We start from the raw sequence: 16671 nt of genomic DNA, 5'->3' as shown, positions 1-16671 counted from the left end.
AAGGGACGTTGGACTCCCAACTCCAATCATCCCAAGCCTGTGGTTCAGCAGCAGCTGGCAACCCCAGGTTGAAGAAGGCTGGTGGAAGAGGCAAAGTGAGTCTCGGGAAGTGAGGAGCCTTGGAATGGATCTCTCTGGCAAAACATGTGCTTTGCATTGGGCAGATCCCAGGTCTCACTCAGCATAAAAGAGCTTCCTGTTTAAACTTGCTCTCTATTTTGGACGGTGAAGACTTGAATCTTACATTATTCCTAGAGAAGAAGAATAAGAAGAGTTTGGATTTGATATCCCGCTTTATCACTACCCTAGGGAGTCTCAAAGTGGCTAACATTCTCCTTTCCCTTCCTCCCCCACAACAAACACTCTGTGGGGTGAGTGGGGCTGAGAGACTTCAGAGAAGTGTGACTGGCCCAAGGTCACCCAGCAGCTGCATGTGGAGGAGCAGAGACGTGAACCCAGTTCACCAGATTACAAGTCTTAACCACGACACCACACTGGCTCCCAAATTTTGAAATGTCCTCTGGCCCAGGAATTTAGACAAAACTGCATATACTGGGAGGGTGGATTTTATAAAAAATGCCTCTATTAGTGATTAGCCTCTACACAAATGCATTGTATTTGGGGGAAATGTGTTTTGCAAAGTTATATAGAAAGATCAGTGGAAAGATCAGCGGCAGAGCGCTGGGAGTACCACCTGCCTGAAACCCTGGAGAGTCCCTGCCAGTCAGTGCAGACAATGCTGAGCTGGATAGACAAATGATACCCACTCCATACAAGGCAGCTTCCTATGTCACTTCACAGGGGCACCCCTGTTTTTCATCTGTGTGCCAGCCGCTGCTTGTCCGAACCCAAGGTGTTTTGCAGCCAGAGGTGGAGGTTGGCAATGGGACAGTGTCTTCCATCACACCTAAGGGCATCAGGCTTGATTAAAGGACACGGGGCTGGGGGGACGGACGAGAGTGACAGCCTCCCCTGTCTGAGGCAGCTCATCACTTTGCCTAAGGGTAGGGACGGCCCTCGATTCCAGGTTCCAATACAGTGGTACCTTGGTTGTCAAATGGCTTGGCTCCTGAACAAATCGGCTCCCGAATGCCACAAACCTGGAAGTAAATGTTCCGGTTTGTGGGCGTTTTTGGGAAGCTGAACTTCCGGCACTGCTTCCGCTTGAGTTCAGGAAGCTCCTGCAGCCAATTGGACGCCGCGCCCTGGTTTTCAAACGGTTCCGGAGTCGAACGGACTCCCAGAACAGATGTACATGTAAGTTTAAAAACCAAGGTACAAACGTCCTCAGGTTTTCAGATGAGCACAACTGCTTTATTAGTAGAATTTGGCATACATTGTGCCCAGTACTACCGGGGACTATGTGTGCTTGTGAGATAAATGTTTGCACTTTCTGATTCATTTTATTTAGTTGCTCACCATGTTCATTTGTGGAATTTTCATGAATAACTTGGCATTTGAATTTATTTATTTTTTTTAAAAAAAGTTTAAGGGGATATTTTGTTCCCCTCTTAAATAATGCCACTTTTGATGCCACTAGTTTGGTTTTGCATGGTTTGGGATTTGGAGAGTAGTCAGTTTGAATGATACCTGTGGTCCCTTCCACTCCTGTGATCCTTCGCAAGAGAAAGAGAGGGTAGAATCTGTATGAAGAAACCAACCAAACCAGCCAATGGCATTTGCTGGCCAGTTAAGTACCACCATTTGCATGGCCAAAGAGGTTACCCTGTTGCCATAGAGACAAATGAAGGAAAGAGGGGACAGCTCTCTCGCCTAGCTGGAAGCGACATCACCTTGTGAGGTAAAAGAACAACAGCCAGAGTTGTGCCGGATGCTGGAAACTGGGGACACAGAGGAATGTCTGCTCCGAGTTGGACCCAAAGTGGAGTTTGAGGCTTCCTATTGGGGGAGGCAAACTCTGCTGAAGTGTTAATGCTCTGAGCCTCGCCATCCTATGCTCTGGTTGTAAAGGAAAAGGGACTCCTGACCATTAGGTCCAGTCGTGGCCAACTCTGGGGTTGCGGCGCTCATCTCACTCTATGGGCTGAGGGAGCCGGCGTACAGCTTCCAGGTCATATGGCCAGCATGACTAAGCCGCTTCTGGCAAACCAGAGCAGCGCACGGAAACACCGTATACCTTCCCGCCAGAGCGGTACCTATTTATCTCCTTGCACTTGGACGTGCTTTCAAACTGCTAGGTTGGCAGGAGCAGGGACCGAGCAACGGGAGCTCACCCCGTTGCGAGGATTTGAACCGCCGACCTTCTGATCGGCAAGTCCTAAGCTCTGTGGTTTAACCCACAGCGCCACACGCTCTGGTTGTACATACGTCCAAATAAAATGTCATAAAGGCACCGCAAACTCCATTGCATGGCCTTGATTCCAAGAAACCCAAACTCTGGAGTCTCTTCGATAGGGTGTGTGCAATGGCATTTTGCCCTGTTCTGATTAGAAATGGCACGTATTTCAGAGCAGACCCCCCCCTCTGAGATGCTCTGCCCACCCCCTGTATCTGCCGTTCCCGCAATCGCCCACCCCGCCGACCTTGATGCTTCTCTGCTCTAGGGCCCATCAGCGCCTGGGCTGGTTCTGGATATTGACAAGGGCGAGCTCATTACGCAGGCTGTCACCCCGGATCACATCAGCCCTTCCACGCACGAGGAGCAGGCAGAGTGTTGGCACCAAATCAGGCCGTCAGGCTTGGAGATCAGTCCCCAAATTCTTGCCCCTGCCAGAGCTGGCCCCAAGAAACAGTCAAATAAGGTTTTGGGAAGGCGTATGTTGATCTAGGTACACCCTAGAGAAGTCTCAGAACCTGCTTGGGAGCGTATTAAGCAAGGTGAATGGGTCTCTGGGCATGTTCAGAAGGCTGTAATCCTATATGCCAGGAGTTGCTAGCTTTTGGGGACACATCTGGTTTTTTTTTGGTTTTTTTAATAATATATTTATTAGGTTTTACAGAAAAAAGAGACACATAACAACCGCAGAAATAAAGAAAAAAACAGTCAAAAATACATATAAAACAGATAAGAAAACCAAAATGTAGAAAAAAGTAAGTTCCATCCATCAAAAAGAAAAAATTTAAAATAAAAACTCCAACCTTTAAATTCATACTTGCAAAACTGTCTTTCTTGATACAGATAGGTAGCCGTGTGCATGCACACGAAAGCTCATACCAAGAACTAACTTAGTTGGTCTTTAAGGTGCTACTGGAAGGAATTTTTTTATTTTGTTTTCTTTCTTGACTTCCTCACGCCTCCCTTTTTTGTGTTCCTCTTTACCCAATCAGATACAGCAAATCCTTACCCTCTTTCATAACTCATTTCTAATTATTAAAGTCATTCTATTATGTCTCCAATCTTTCCTCCTTATGTTTAAACGCCTTTAACATATTGTTTACTTTTGACATAATATTATTTCAGTCTTTCGCCCTTTTTCTGTTACATTTTTACATAGTTTTTAAACCTATATCACTAATGCCATATTGTTTTAATCTCCAGCAACATTTTAGCATTCATAAATTTTGCAGTGTTTCTGCAGATAGTCTTTAAATTTCTTCCAGTCCTCTTCCACCGCTTCTTCTCCCAGATCTCGGATTCTGCCAGTCATTTCTGCCATCTCCATGTAGTCTATTACTTGCATCTGCCATTCTTCCAAGGTGGGCAAATCTTGTGTCTTCCAATACTTTGCTTTTGGGGACACATCTGGATTTTTGAGTGAGCGATAGGGCTGTAGCCCCTTCACTCCCCCTCCCCCAAATAAACCCACCACCACCACCTGAAAAAGAGAGGGCACCTGTACACACTTTTCCACAGTATCAGGGTAAAAGTGGGATCCAGTAGAATTAGTCTGGGACTTGGAAAGCACATAGAGCTGAAACAGGAAGTGGTAAACAATGCCCTCTCGACTACTTGTGTGGTTTGGTTCACATATTTGTTCGGTAAGAATGTTGGGGCTTTTTAATTTGGATAAAAAGTGTAGTGGGGACATAGGACACAAAAGTTGCTGAGCTATTTTTGCAAAAACTCAAAAAAATAAGTTTTTGAGCATATTTATAAGGAAACCCACCCAAATCTACACCTCCAATACGGGTTGCCATATGTCCAGATTTTCTCAGACATTTCATTTTTTGTCTGGGCACTGTTTCTGATGGTTGAATCCTGGCTATGCCCGGGAAATTCTGGATGGATGGTAACCCTAACATGGGGACATCAATTGCTCCGGTTGTATGTATCTGTGACTAAAACTGTATCTCCACGGACCTTCATGCCAAGGAAACTGAACTCTGGGTAATCTCATACACACCTGGAGTCGTGCTGTTTGAAGATTGCGTTGTGTGCCACACTGGTGCCAGAAGTGGGATCTGGAGGAGGAGGTGTCAGCCCCTCCATCCTATGCTCAGGTTGTAAGGTAAAGGTAAAGGGACCCCTGACCATTAGGTCCAGTCGTGACCGACTCTGGGGTTGTGGCACTCATCTTTATTGGCCGAGGGAGCCGGAGTACAGCTTCCAGGTCACGTGGCCAGCAGGACTAAGCTGCTTCTGGTGAACAAGAGCAGCACACGGAAACGCCGTTTACCTTCCTGCCGGAGCGGTACCTATTTATCTACTTGCACTTTGAGGTGCTTTTGAACTGCTAGGATGGCAGGAGCAGGGACCGAGCAACGGGAGCTCACCCCGTCATGGGGATTCGAACCGCCAACCTTCTGATCGGCAAGCCCTAAACTCTGTGGTTTAACCCACAGCGCCACCCGCTCAGGTTGTATATATATGTAAATAAAATCATCGATCCCAAGGACACCGCCGTCTCCATTGACCTTCTTGCCAAGAAAGCTGAACTCTGGGTAATCTCAGACACAACTGGAGTCGTGCTGCTCGGAGATTGGGTTGTGTGCCACACTGGTGTCAGAAGTGGGATCTGGAGGAGGAGGTGTCAGACCCTCCATCCTATACTCAGGGACCTTACACCAACCAGGAGTTTTACTCTACCCACACTCCAACCTGAACATACACACATGCAGACGTGCGCCACAAACTTGTAGAGGGGACCGAAATGTTCCCTGCATTTAGCCACTGTAACCCTCCCTTCTCCCAGCCCGCTGCCCCCTTCCCAAGGTCGGCCATGTACTACGCACCGAAGCATGCCCCGTCGTAGCCGCAGGGGAATCTCCATCAGCAGATGGGCCGAGCGGATCGATGCATCAGTGGAATATAGCAGTGGAGGGGAAGGGAATTGGCTGTGCACTAATGGGGTGAATTATGGCTGGAGAACGCACTGCATTAGTTAGTTCCCTGCCTTTTGGCACCTGGGTTGGAAAAAGAAGGTGCAATTCTGCACACAGGGCTGAATGCCACCTGAGTCCCGCTCATGGCAGACCTGCCTAAATTGATGGATTAATTACATTACATTACATTTCTATTTTAATTTGTATACAGTGGTACCTCGGGTTATGTACTTAATTCGTTCCGGAGGTCCGTTCTTAACCTGAAACTGTTCTTAACCTGAAGCACCACTTTAGCTAATGGGGCCTCCTGCTGCCGCCGTCTCCAGGCCGTCTACGGTCGTCTGCAGGGGATTCCCACATAGCAGGGCTGATGTTGCCAGCCTTGATGTCATGTTGGCGGACATCTTTGTAAAACAGAGTTAGTGTGCTAACAGGCCTGAAGCCAGTTAGTTCCCCATAGAACAGAGTTAGGCAACCGAAGGCCCGTGGGCTGGATGTGGCCCAATCGCCTTTTCAATCTGGTCCACGGACAGTCTGGGAATCAGCGTCTTTTTACATGAGTAGAATGTATCCTTTTATTTAAAATGCATCTCTAGGTTATTTGAGGGGCCTGCCTAGTGTTTTTACATGAGAAGACTGTGTGGTTTTACAATGGTACCTCGGGTTACAGACACTTCAGGTTACAGACGCTTCAGGTTACAGACTCCGCTAACCCAGAAATAGTACCTCGGGTTAAGAACTTTGCTTCAGGATGAGAACAGAAATCGCGTGGCGGCAGCATGAGGCCCCATTAGCTAAAGTGGTGCTTCAGGTTAAGAACAGTTTCAGGTTCAGAACGGACCTCCGGAATGAATTATGTTCTTAACCCGAGGTACCACTGTATTTAAAATGTATCTCTGCGTTATTTCTGGGGCATAGGAATTTGTCCCCCCCCCCCAAAAAAAAAAAAATACAGTCCAGCCCACGGCTGAAAAAGGTTGCTGACCCCTGCCATAGAGCATGTCTTTGGAGATCTTTTCATCTTCCATTCTGTGGACCAAGCCAGAGTAGAAACTCCTGAGACAGGAGGGGTGTGAATATGCTGGAAATGTGGAGCACATCTTTCTTTGAGACACTGCCCTGCCATGTGACTCCCAAAACCTCCAAACACAGTACTTACGGAAGGTATCGAGGCATAAAAATGCATACGACTGCGAAAACAAACCATTACGTTAGGGAAAATAGAAAACACGGCAAAATGGTGTACAGTGGTACCTCGGGTTACAGATGCTTCAAATTACATATGCTTCAGGTTACAGAATCCGCTAACCCAGAAATAGTACCTCGGGTTAAGAACTTTGCTTCAGGATAAGAACAGAAATCGCACAGCAGTGGCGCAACGGCAGTGGGAGGGCCCATTAGCTAAAGTGGAGCTTCAGGTTAAGTACAGTTTCAGGTTAAGAACGGACCTCTGGAACGAATTAAGTACTTAACCCAAGGTACCACTGTACTTACGGAAGGTATCGAGGCATAAAAATGCATACGACTGTGAAAACAAAGCATTACGTAAGGGAAAATAGAAAACACGGCAAAATGGTGTACGTATATTTAGGCCAGATTGCATACGAAAGAATTTATTTATTTATTTATTTATGGGATTTATATACCGCTGTATACCCAGAGGTCTCAGGGCGGTTCACAGAACAAAATCAAAATATAAAACCACAAAATATAAAATCAAAATAACAACCCAATAACTCCCTTCCCCCCCCCCGCACCCCCCTCCCCCATTTAAAAAGGGCATGGGATGTGTCTATTCAGAGAAAGTCGCTCTAAAATGCTGGTAAATTTTCAAGGAAACTTTTTGTTGTCGTCACAAACTTCTGTGGAAATGTTCAGAACCTGAACTCAAGACTGGGGAAAACCCAAAAAACTGTCAGGAACTGAAACCGATAAGTTCAGGCATCCCCGATCCTGAGTCTCCCATCTTTCAGCTTCTGTGGATGACCTTGTTTGAATATTGTGCGTGATCTCTCTCCATCCCGGTCATCCCCCTTACTCTTCCTAAACTAACCAAATCAGAGCTGGACCATAAAGAAGGCTGATCACCGAAGAATTGATGCTTTTGAATTCTGGTGCTGGAGGAGACTCTTGAGAGTCCCATGGACTGCAAGAAGATCAAACCTCTCCATTCTTAAGGAAATCAGCCCTGAGTGCTCACTGGAAGGACAGATCCTGAAGCTGAGGCTCCAAGACTTTGGCCACCTCATGCGAAAAGAAGACTCCCTGGAAAAGACCCTGATGTTGGGAAAGATGGAGGGCACAAGGAGAAGGGGACGACAGAGGACGAGATGGTTGGACAGTGTTCTCGAAGCTACCAGCATGAGTTTGACCAAACTGCGGGAGGCAGTGGAAGACAGGAGTGCCTGGCGTACTCTGGTCCAGGGGGTCACAAAGAGTCGGACACGACTAAACAACAACAACAAATCAAATCAGGGGCTTTTCCCTGACAAACAGAGATACCTGGCTCTTCTGGACCAGAGTGGGAAACAGAACAAAAATCTGGGGGGCACCTGAGAGGAAAATAGACCTCCCCCTTCCACAAAATCTGGCCTCTTGATGGGAGGAACTGCCCAGAGAAACGTATATTGACATGAAATTGACGAGGCCCACAGGCCAGCCAGAGAGGAGGACAGAAGATCGAACCTTTATTGATCAGGATAATTTGGCTCCAAGGGCATTGAGGGATGGGGCTGGGGAGTAGTTAATGGGAACACGGACACGTGTGTGGCAGTGGGGCTGGAGCCCCTCGATGGGGGACCCCACCCCACCCCACTGTGCCGGGGGGGGCAGCAGGACATGGTTATAAAGTAGGCTCAGGGCAAGGGAATTGTCAGATCGGCAGCATCCGCTGGGCAGCCCATCCATCCGCTCAGGTAAGGCGCTGAGAGCTATGGGAGGTTTTTTGAATCTTCTGAGGATAGAAGGTTGAAGGGGAAGGGAAAAGGTTCGCAGAGATCCCTCCATTAAGCCCTAACTTGGCTCCAACCTAGAGGAGCGCCAGCCATCGGATTTTGGCGGATCGGAACATTTTCCCGGTCTAGTCCAGGTTTATTATTGCTGCCGTTATTGTCGTGGTCATTTATTCAATCGTTTAATGGCTTGCCTGCCCTCTGACAACAGGTCCCAGGGAGGTTGCAGCAATTTTTAAAAAGCAGGACTAAAAACAGTTGTTTTATTTTGTACTTATTGCGTTTCATAGGAAATGCAGAATTGTAGCATGGGCAGGGCCCCCCAGGGGGCATCTAGTCCAACCTGCTGAAGTGCAGGGATTGCAACTGATGGGATCCAACCTCTGTTTAAAAACCTTCAAGGAAGGAGAGTCCACCGCCTTCATATAGCCCACCTTTCTCTCTCTCTCTCCGAGGGGCTCAAGGTGATGTAGGTGGTTCTCCCCCTCCTCATTCAGTCCTCACAATGACCCTGAAAGGTAGGTTAGGCTAAGAGGCAGAAACGGGCCCAGGGAGCTTCGTGGGCCAAGCAGGGATTTAAACTCCCCTGGTCTGATGCTTTAACCACTATTATTATTATTATTATTATTATTATTATTATTATTATTATTATTAATACCCCACCCTCCCCAGCCAAGACCGGGCTCAGGGCAGCTAACAACCAATAATAAAAACAAGTTGATTAAAATACAACTTAAAAAAACAAGATTAAAACACAACATTAAAACATTAAAATGCAGCCTCTTCACAGGAGGAGAAAGAAAAAAAGAAAGAGGGGGAGGGAATCAAATAAATTCTAAGCCAAAGGCGCCAGGTGGAACAGCTCTGTCTTACAGGTCCTGCGGAAAGAAATCAGATCCCGCAGGGCCCTGGACTCATGAGACAGGGCGTTCCACCAGACCGGAGCCAGTGTTGAAAAGGCCCTGGCTCTGGTTGAAGCTAATCTAACTTCCTTAGGGCCCGGGACCACTAGGGTGTTGCTAGAGGTCTATGTTCACTATGCCATGCTGTCGCTCTTACAATCACAGTACTAGGGAGAGACTTGCAGGGTCAGTCTCAGGCAGTGATGTGCCCCTGAATGCCAGTTTCTGGAAAGAGTTGCTCCTGAGCTCGGATGCTGCTCTTGAGCTTCCTTTGGGCACCGGGTTGGACACTGGAAGAGCAGGATTCTGGACTGGGTGGGCCATTGGCCTGATGCAGCAGCCAGGCTCTCCTTACATTCGTAATGGTGCTTCACATTACCTGCTTCCAATACTGTAAAAATATATATTTCTTTTTAATGGGGATAATAATAATAATAATAATAATAATAATAATAATAATAATAATAATAATTTATTATTTATACCCCGCCCATCTGGCTGGGTTTCCCCAGCCACTCTGGGCGGCTTCCAACAAAATACTAAAATACAATAACCTATTAAGCATTAAAAGCTTCCCTAAACAGGGATACCAAGAGATCATGCAGAATGGCTGGGGCGAGCCACTCAGATGGACAGGGTACAATTACAATTATTATTATTATTATTATTATTATTATTATTATTATTATTAAGCATCTGCTCTGCCACTAAGCTATGTTCTCTCTGCTAGCTGGAGACTGTAGGCAGGGCTATTCCTATTTTTAAAAAATAAATAAAATCAGATTGGTAGTGTAGGCCACAGAAAAGAAATCCTGGGGTTGAACTTGGAGGACTTCATGCCTGCTCTGTTACCAGCTGGCTCTTTCCCTTTCCTAGTGCTCTGGATCCCCTGGACGGATGTGAGACTCCCCCAGATCAGGACTGATCCCCACCTAGGCATTGCCCCCAGTAACCATCCTTCTGGTCTTTTGGGCCCTGCCTCTCTTAGCGATGTGGATGGTGCTGTGGGTTAAACCACAGAGCCTAGCACTTACCGATCAGAAGGTCGGCGGTTCAAATCCCCGCGATGGGGTGAGCTCTCGTTGCTCAGTCCCTGCTCCTGCCAACCTAGCAGTTCGAAAGCACGTCAAAGTGCAAGTAGATAATAATAATAATAATAATAATAATAATAATAATAATAATAATAATAATTTATTATTTATACCCCGCCCATCTGGCTGAGTTTCCCCAGCCACTCTGGGCGGCTCCCAATCAGTGTTAAAAACAGTACAGCATTACATATTAAAAACTTCCCTAAACAGGGCTGCCTTAAGATGTCTTCTGAATGTCAGGTAATTCTTTATCTCTTTGACATCTGATAGATAAATAGGTACCACTCCAGCGGGAAGATAAATGGCATTTCCGTGCACTGCTCTGGTTCGCCAGAAGCGGCTTAGTCATGCTGGCCACATGACCCAAAAGCTGTACGCCGGCATCCTCGGCCAATAAAGCGAGATGAGCACCGCAACCCCAGAGTCGTCCGCAACTGGGCCTAACAGTCAGGGGTCCCTTTACCTTTTACCTGCCTCTCTAGCCCTGTCCTCATCCCAGTGCTGGGCAGGAAGTGGAAAAGACACTCCTATCTGGACACACCTGCTCTGTGATCTCCCACAGTTTGAAGCCCATTCAATTGGTCATGGCGTCTGGCGACAGCTCTGCATTTTGAGCCTGAAAACATCTTGTTGAACTCCAGCTTCCATCATCCCTGACTGGCTGGGATCTTATGGGAGCTGGAGTGCAAGCGCATCTCTTGATGTGCATGAAGTTATTTCTCTTGTAGAGCTGGAAAGAACCATGTGGTCATCTAGTCCAACCCACTGCTATGCAGGGCTCTTTTGCCCAACATGGGCAACTCGAACCCACAACCCTGAGATAAATTACTGCACGGTGTGACTCTGATGCACATTTTCTTTTCTGTCTCCTTCTGCAGACCTCTCCGCACCCCTGTGACGTCGTTCAGGGGCCCGTCGTCCCAGCCGGGGACCCACCCGCCTCCCCTGCTTCTGTCTGATATGTTTGATATTAGGTTGTTCTACTGGGAAACCAACTAAATATCAAACATATTCTTACAGCGCCAGGGTTGTTTCGACACCCATTGGAGCCGCAGCTTGGACCAACACACAGATGTCTTCTCCTTCAGCTTCTTGGTTGCTCTCCCTTTCCTTGGGCTTAACCGATTATCCCCCTGGTGTCCATTGGGTTGGATAGGACAGAATAAAAGGGAGTTCAACAGCAGGTGGCGCCAGAGCAAATAGCAGGCTGAGCCCAGCAATTGAAGTTTTGCTCCCATCCTCTTCTGGGAGTCAGTTGGGGGGGGGGGAACAATCTTTTTTGTCGTTGTTTTTTAAAAGGAAAAATAATATTATTTTTAAAGGAAGGACATGTAATGGAGTCGGCCAGAGGAGGGCATGGCCGGCAGATTGGAACTCTGAATAGATGCACTCTGTGCTGCAATGTTTGATTGCAAGTTCCGCTGTGGAAAATGGGGTAGGGAAGGAACCGAGTAGCCTGCTGGCTGGCTGGCACCCTGAACACTCGGCAGTATTTGATTGTAAGTTCCCCTATCAAGGGGTTTCAGAGGACAGCTCTCTGTTTAAAGGGCTGTCCATCCAAATGTGGTTTAAAAAGACAGAGCCCTAGGAAAGTGGAGAAGAGAGCCTTGAAGTTGCCTTGAGGTCACCTGCTCATCATCTTCCCACTATATTCCTATTGAAATTATTGCATTTTTTACTGAAAGTTACACCTATAGATATATATCAGCATATGTGAACTTTGCGAAAAATCTCTTGTTTTTGTTTGTTTTGAAGCGGGTATGGGACACGGGTGGCGCTGTGGGTTAAACCACAGAGTCTAGGGCTTGCTGATCAGAAGGTCGGCGGTTTGAAACCCGGCGACGGGGTGAGCTCCCGTTGCTCGATCCCTGCTCCTGCCAACCTAGCAGTTCGAAAGCATGTCAAAGTGCAAGCAGATAAATAGGTACCACTCCAGCGGGAAGGTAAATGGCGTTTCCGTGCGCTGCTCTAGTTCGCCAGAAGTGGCTTAGTCATGCTGGCCACATGACCCAGAAGCTGTACGCCGGCTACCTCGGCCAATAAAGCGAGATGAGCGCCGCAACCCCAGAGTCATCCGCGACTGGACCTAATGACCAGGGGTCCCTTTACCCTTTACCTTTAAGCAGGTATCAGAAAACAGAGATTGCCCCTGGTATAATAAATTGATTGCCTACACTGCAAGGAGGGAGGTACTGGGAGGGACGAGGCTTCCCAAAGGGAGCAATGGGTAAAGTACTTCCTAGGAGTTTGGGTGGCCAGAGCCCACAGGAGGAGTGGAACAGGAAGAAGAAATTAATTCGGAGACACTGAGGACTAGCAACTTAAATATGATTTGGCCCTGGTGAATAGCAACACCTTTGACCATCTTAATGACGCCTGCCCCCTCGCTGAGGTTTAGGTTGCAGGCTGAAGAGGGCATCCATTACCCGTGACAGCCAGGGCATTGTCTAAGCAAGCGGGGGCATTTTGGGGACACAAGAAAGGTTGGCATCTCAGCACCTGTCGGTGCCGGGATTGAATAACGGAATGTGAGCGGCAGCCTTGAATAAAAAGTGACAGAGCCGCTCGGCTCCCCGCAGCCTCGCTTGCTGGGCACAGAGGGCGGTGAACGGTGAGGAATTGTTCCGGGGCTATTTAAAGAAATAGGATAGCATATCAGCGGGACAAAAGACCGGGAACAAGATCTGGTGGGCGGCGGCGGAGGCTTGGGCACTGGGGACATCGCTGCGGGCTGCTGACCTTACCAGCCTGGGCTTGCAGCCTCAGCGTGAAGAGACAGGAGAACGAGGCTGGGGAGCAAGGGGAACGGTCCTGAGCGGACTGTACCACTTCAAGGCTAGGGGTGCAGGAATTGGGGCCCCTCCAGACGACATCATGATTATGGAGCATTTTTCACTCTATAAGACACACTTTTCCCCTCCTAAAAAGTAAGGGGAAATGTGTGTGCGTCTTATGGAGTGAATGCAGGCGGGAGGCTCTGCTCAGCGCTCCCTTTAAAGAGCCGCGTGGAGCGTGTGTGCGGCTTTTGGGGGCTTTTCCTTTGTGGTGATCACACAGGGCCCCCAGATGTTTGACGGTCTATTGACCCTGTGCCACCACTGTGATTGCTTTCTTCGCTGCCGCCACCCCATTTCTCACGGGGACACCCGGAGACCAGACAGTTGTTAACATTAACAAATAATCAAGTTTATTTAAAAATGCAGAACAAGCTTATGGTTTCAGTTAATTTTTCTTGTCAGTTTCTTAAACTTAGTTCCTTTGCTGTCCTATACGTTTCTAACAACTGCAAACTGATTTTTCCAGCTAGCTATCTGACTCCACCTAAGAATTCCTCTCACTCTCTCACAATACAACTCGACCAACCCATTGCCTATTCCTCCCTCTTCCTTAGAGAAGGAACAGCCCCCAAGAGCCGCACACTCGCTCTTTAAAGGGAGCGTGGCTCTTGGGAGAGCTTCATCCCCCTGCCCGGGAGAGGCTGTATGCTGCTATCCCATAAGCCAGGACAGCAAGAGGCTATCCCAGAAGCCAGATCCCTCTTGCTGTTCTGGCTTCTGGGATTCAGAATATTTATTTTCTTCTTTTCCTCCTCCAAAAACTAGGTGCGTCTTATGGTCTGGTACGTCTTATAGAACGAGAAATACGGTATTTCAGTCTTCTCACATCATGCTTACACAGAGGTTACATCAGAACACGAGAAGAGCCTGGCTGGATCAGACCAGTGGCTTATCTACCCCAGCATCCTGGTCTCAGATAGAAAATCTGCCAGCAGGATCCAACCCCTTCCTGTGGCTTCTGGTATTCAGAAACATCGTTAGTATCATCGATAGCCTTTTCCTCCATGAATTTGCCCAGTCCTCTTTTTATAGCCTCCCAAGTTGGCGGCCATCTCTGCCTCCAGTGGGAGTGAGTTCCACAGTTTAACAAAGAAGGACTTTCTTTTATCTGCGCTGAATCTTCCAGCATTCAGCTTATCGAGTTCTAGCGTCCTGAGAGAGAGAGAGAGAGAGAGAGAGAGAGAGAGAGAGAGAGAAGCTTCTTGCTATCCACTTTCTCTATGCACTAGGACAGGCATCCCCAAAGTCGGCCCTCGAGATGTTTTGGGACTACAACTCCCATCATCCCTAGCTAACAGAGCCAGTGGTCAGGGACAATGGGAGTTGTAGTCCCAAAAACATCTGGATGGCCAAGTTTGGGGGTGCCTGCACTAGGAGGAAAGGGAGTACAAAAACGTCTTTATTAGCATGAATTTGCACCGAATAATAGTTGTTCAGTTTCTGCTTGCAAGCATCCTGGGGCCATCTGTGAGAACAGGCTTTTACTATGTACTTAGTTCCAAATGAATGCGGGTGGCGCTGTGGGTTAAACCACAGAGCCTAGGGCTTGCCGATCAGAAGGTTGGCAGCTCGAATCCCCACGACGGGGTGAGCTCCCATTGCTCGGTCCCTGCTCCTGCCAACCTAGCAGTATAAAAGCACGTCAAAGTGCAAGTAGATAAATAGGTACCGCTCCAGCGGGAAGCTAAACGGCGTTTCCGTGCACTGCTCTGGTTCGCCAGAAGCGGCTTAGCCATGCTGGCCACATAACCCGGAAGCTGTACGCCGGCTCCCTCGGTCAATAAAGCGAGATGAGCACCGCAACCCCAGAGTCGGTCACGACTGGACCTAATGGTCAGGGGTCCCTTTACCTTTACCTAGTTCCAGATGTGTGCAGCTATGGCTGTGGTCACCTGCTGTTAGGGTAGGGTACTCAGCACATGCTCAGAGATGGTCTCCTCTCCAGCCATTGAAAAAAATGGACAGCACATCGACTTAGGATTCAAGCAGGCTTGTGTGAGGGAGACCAGGCACATCAAATCCCACATTTCTAGTGACTCGGAAACTGCCCCTGAGGATTATGACATCCTAACTAGGCACCCCCAAATTCCAAAAAGTCAAGTTTCTGGTTCTCAGGATTTCCTGGCGTTGCTCTTTCAAGCACCTTTGCCAGGTGTGAGTCATTGATCTAGCTGCAGCGCTTGGGCTGTAGCCTACAAAGAGTAAACTTAATGAACAGGACAAACATTGTTCTGTTATTTATTTATTTATTGCATTCCTAGCCTGCCTTTTTCTCCAAGACGGCGTACATGGTTCTTCCCCTCCTCAGTTAATCCATGCAACAACCCTACAAGTAAGGTGATGTTGAGAGGCAGCGACCGGGGATAGCTCATATTAAAAAAAAAAACTGCTGTGAAAATGCTTTTAAAAAATGTTTTGAAATATATATGGAATTTGCCATTAGCTTACCAGCGCCATCTAGTGTCACATTTGTAGAATGCACTTAAAACGTTATATTTGCAGCAGTATAGCTGAGTCCCAAATCTCAGGGTCCTGAGCTTCAGCCCCACGTTGGGCAAAAGATTCTTTCATTGCAGGGGGTTCAAGTAGATGACCCACGTGGACCCTATGATTCTGTGATTCTGGCTCAAGGTGACATCCAATGACAGCTTTGTGGCCACAATTCTGGGGGTGGAGGGATTTGAACCTTGCGCTCCCCCAGGCCCTAGTCCAACTCTCTAACTGCTGTACCGCACCACACACTCTTAGAAATTAGTTGGCGAAAACCCACCAACAGTATGCTCAGTGCTTCTTCTTTTTCACCAGTGATAGGGACTGATCCTGGTAACTTAGAGATAGGTTTGTGAATACCAGTTGCTGGAAATCGCAGGAGGGGAAAGGGCGTTTGTCAGGGGTCAGCAGACTTTTTCAGCAGAGGGCCGGTCCACTGTCCCTCAGACCTTGCGGGAAGCTGGATTATATTTCGAAAAAAATAATAATGAATGAATTCCTATGCCCCACATATAACCTAGAGATGCATTTTAAATAAAAGGACACATTCTACTAGTGTAAAAATGCACTGATTCCAGGACTGTCCGCAGGCCAGATTGAGAAGGCGATTGGGCCGGATTCGGCCCCCAGGCCTTAGTTTGCCTACCCATGGCATTTGTGCTCGGATCCTGCCTGCAGCTTTCCTGTTGGGCATCTGCTTGGTGACTTCAAGAACAGGGTACTGGACCAGGTGGGGCCATTGGCTTGATCCAGGAAAATTCATCCAATGTTCTGATGCCTCCTGTGCCTTGACTGGATCCCTTCCAGGGGGTCTCCCTTGTGCTTTAAACCTTCCATCCTTGGTTTCTGACCTCACTGTCTTGCGGCGGGGGACAAGTGACAAGAGGACCCAGGCATCCTAGGCTGGTCGTCTGGCACAGCTCAGTCCTCGTCTATCGCACTCATCCTGCGGGGCTGCCTTTGCTGGCACCTGTGTGAAAAGCTAAAGGAAGGCTTTATCTCAGACCTGCAGGACCAGAGATTTACAGAAGATTGGAAGAAGTATATGAATTACTTGAAGAGCAGCTGTAATCGACAAATTGCGCTGGTAGGGCTACAAGAAGTTTTGCAAGGAGAAATATACGAAGTGTTACAAAGTAGAAAGAGATAGAGATATTGGTTATGAGTTTGAAATGTA

The sequence above is a fragment of the Podarcis cretensis genome, assembly GCF_951804945.1.
Source record: "Podarcis cretensis genome assembly, chromosome: 16".
NCBI lineage: Eukaryota > Metazoa > Chordata > Lepidosauria > Squamata > Lacertidae > Podarcis > Podarcis cretensis.
This window is presented reverse-complemented; position numbering follows the sequence as displayed.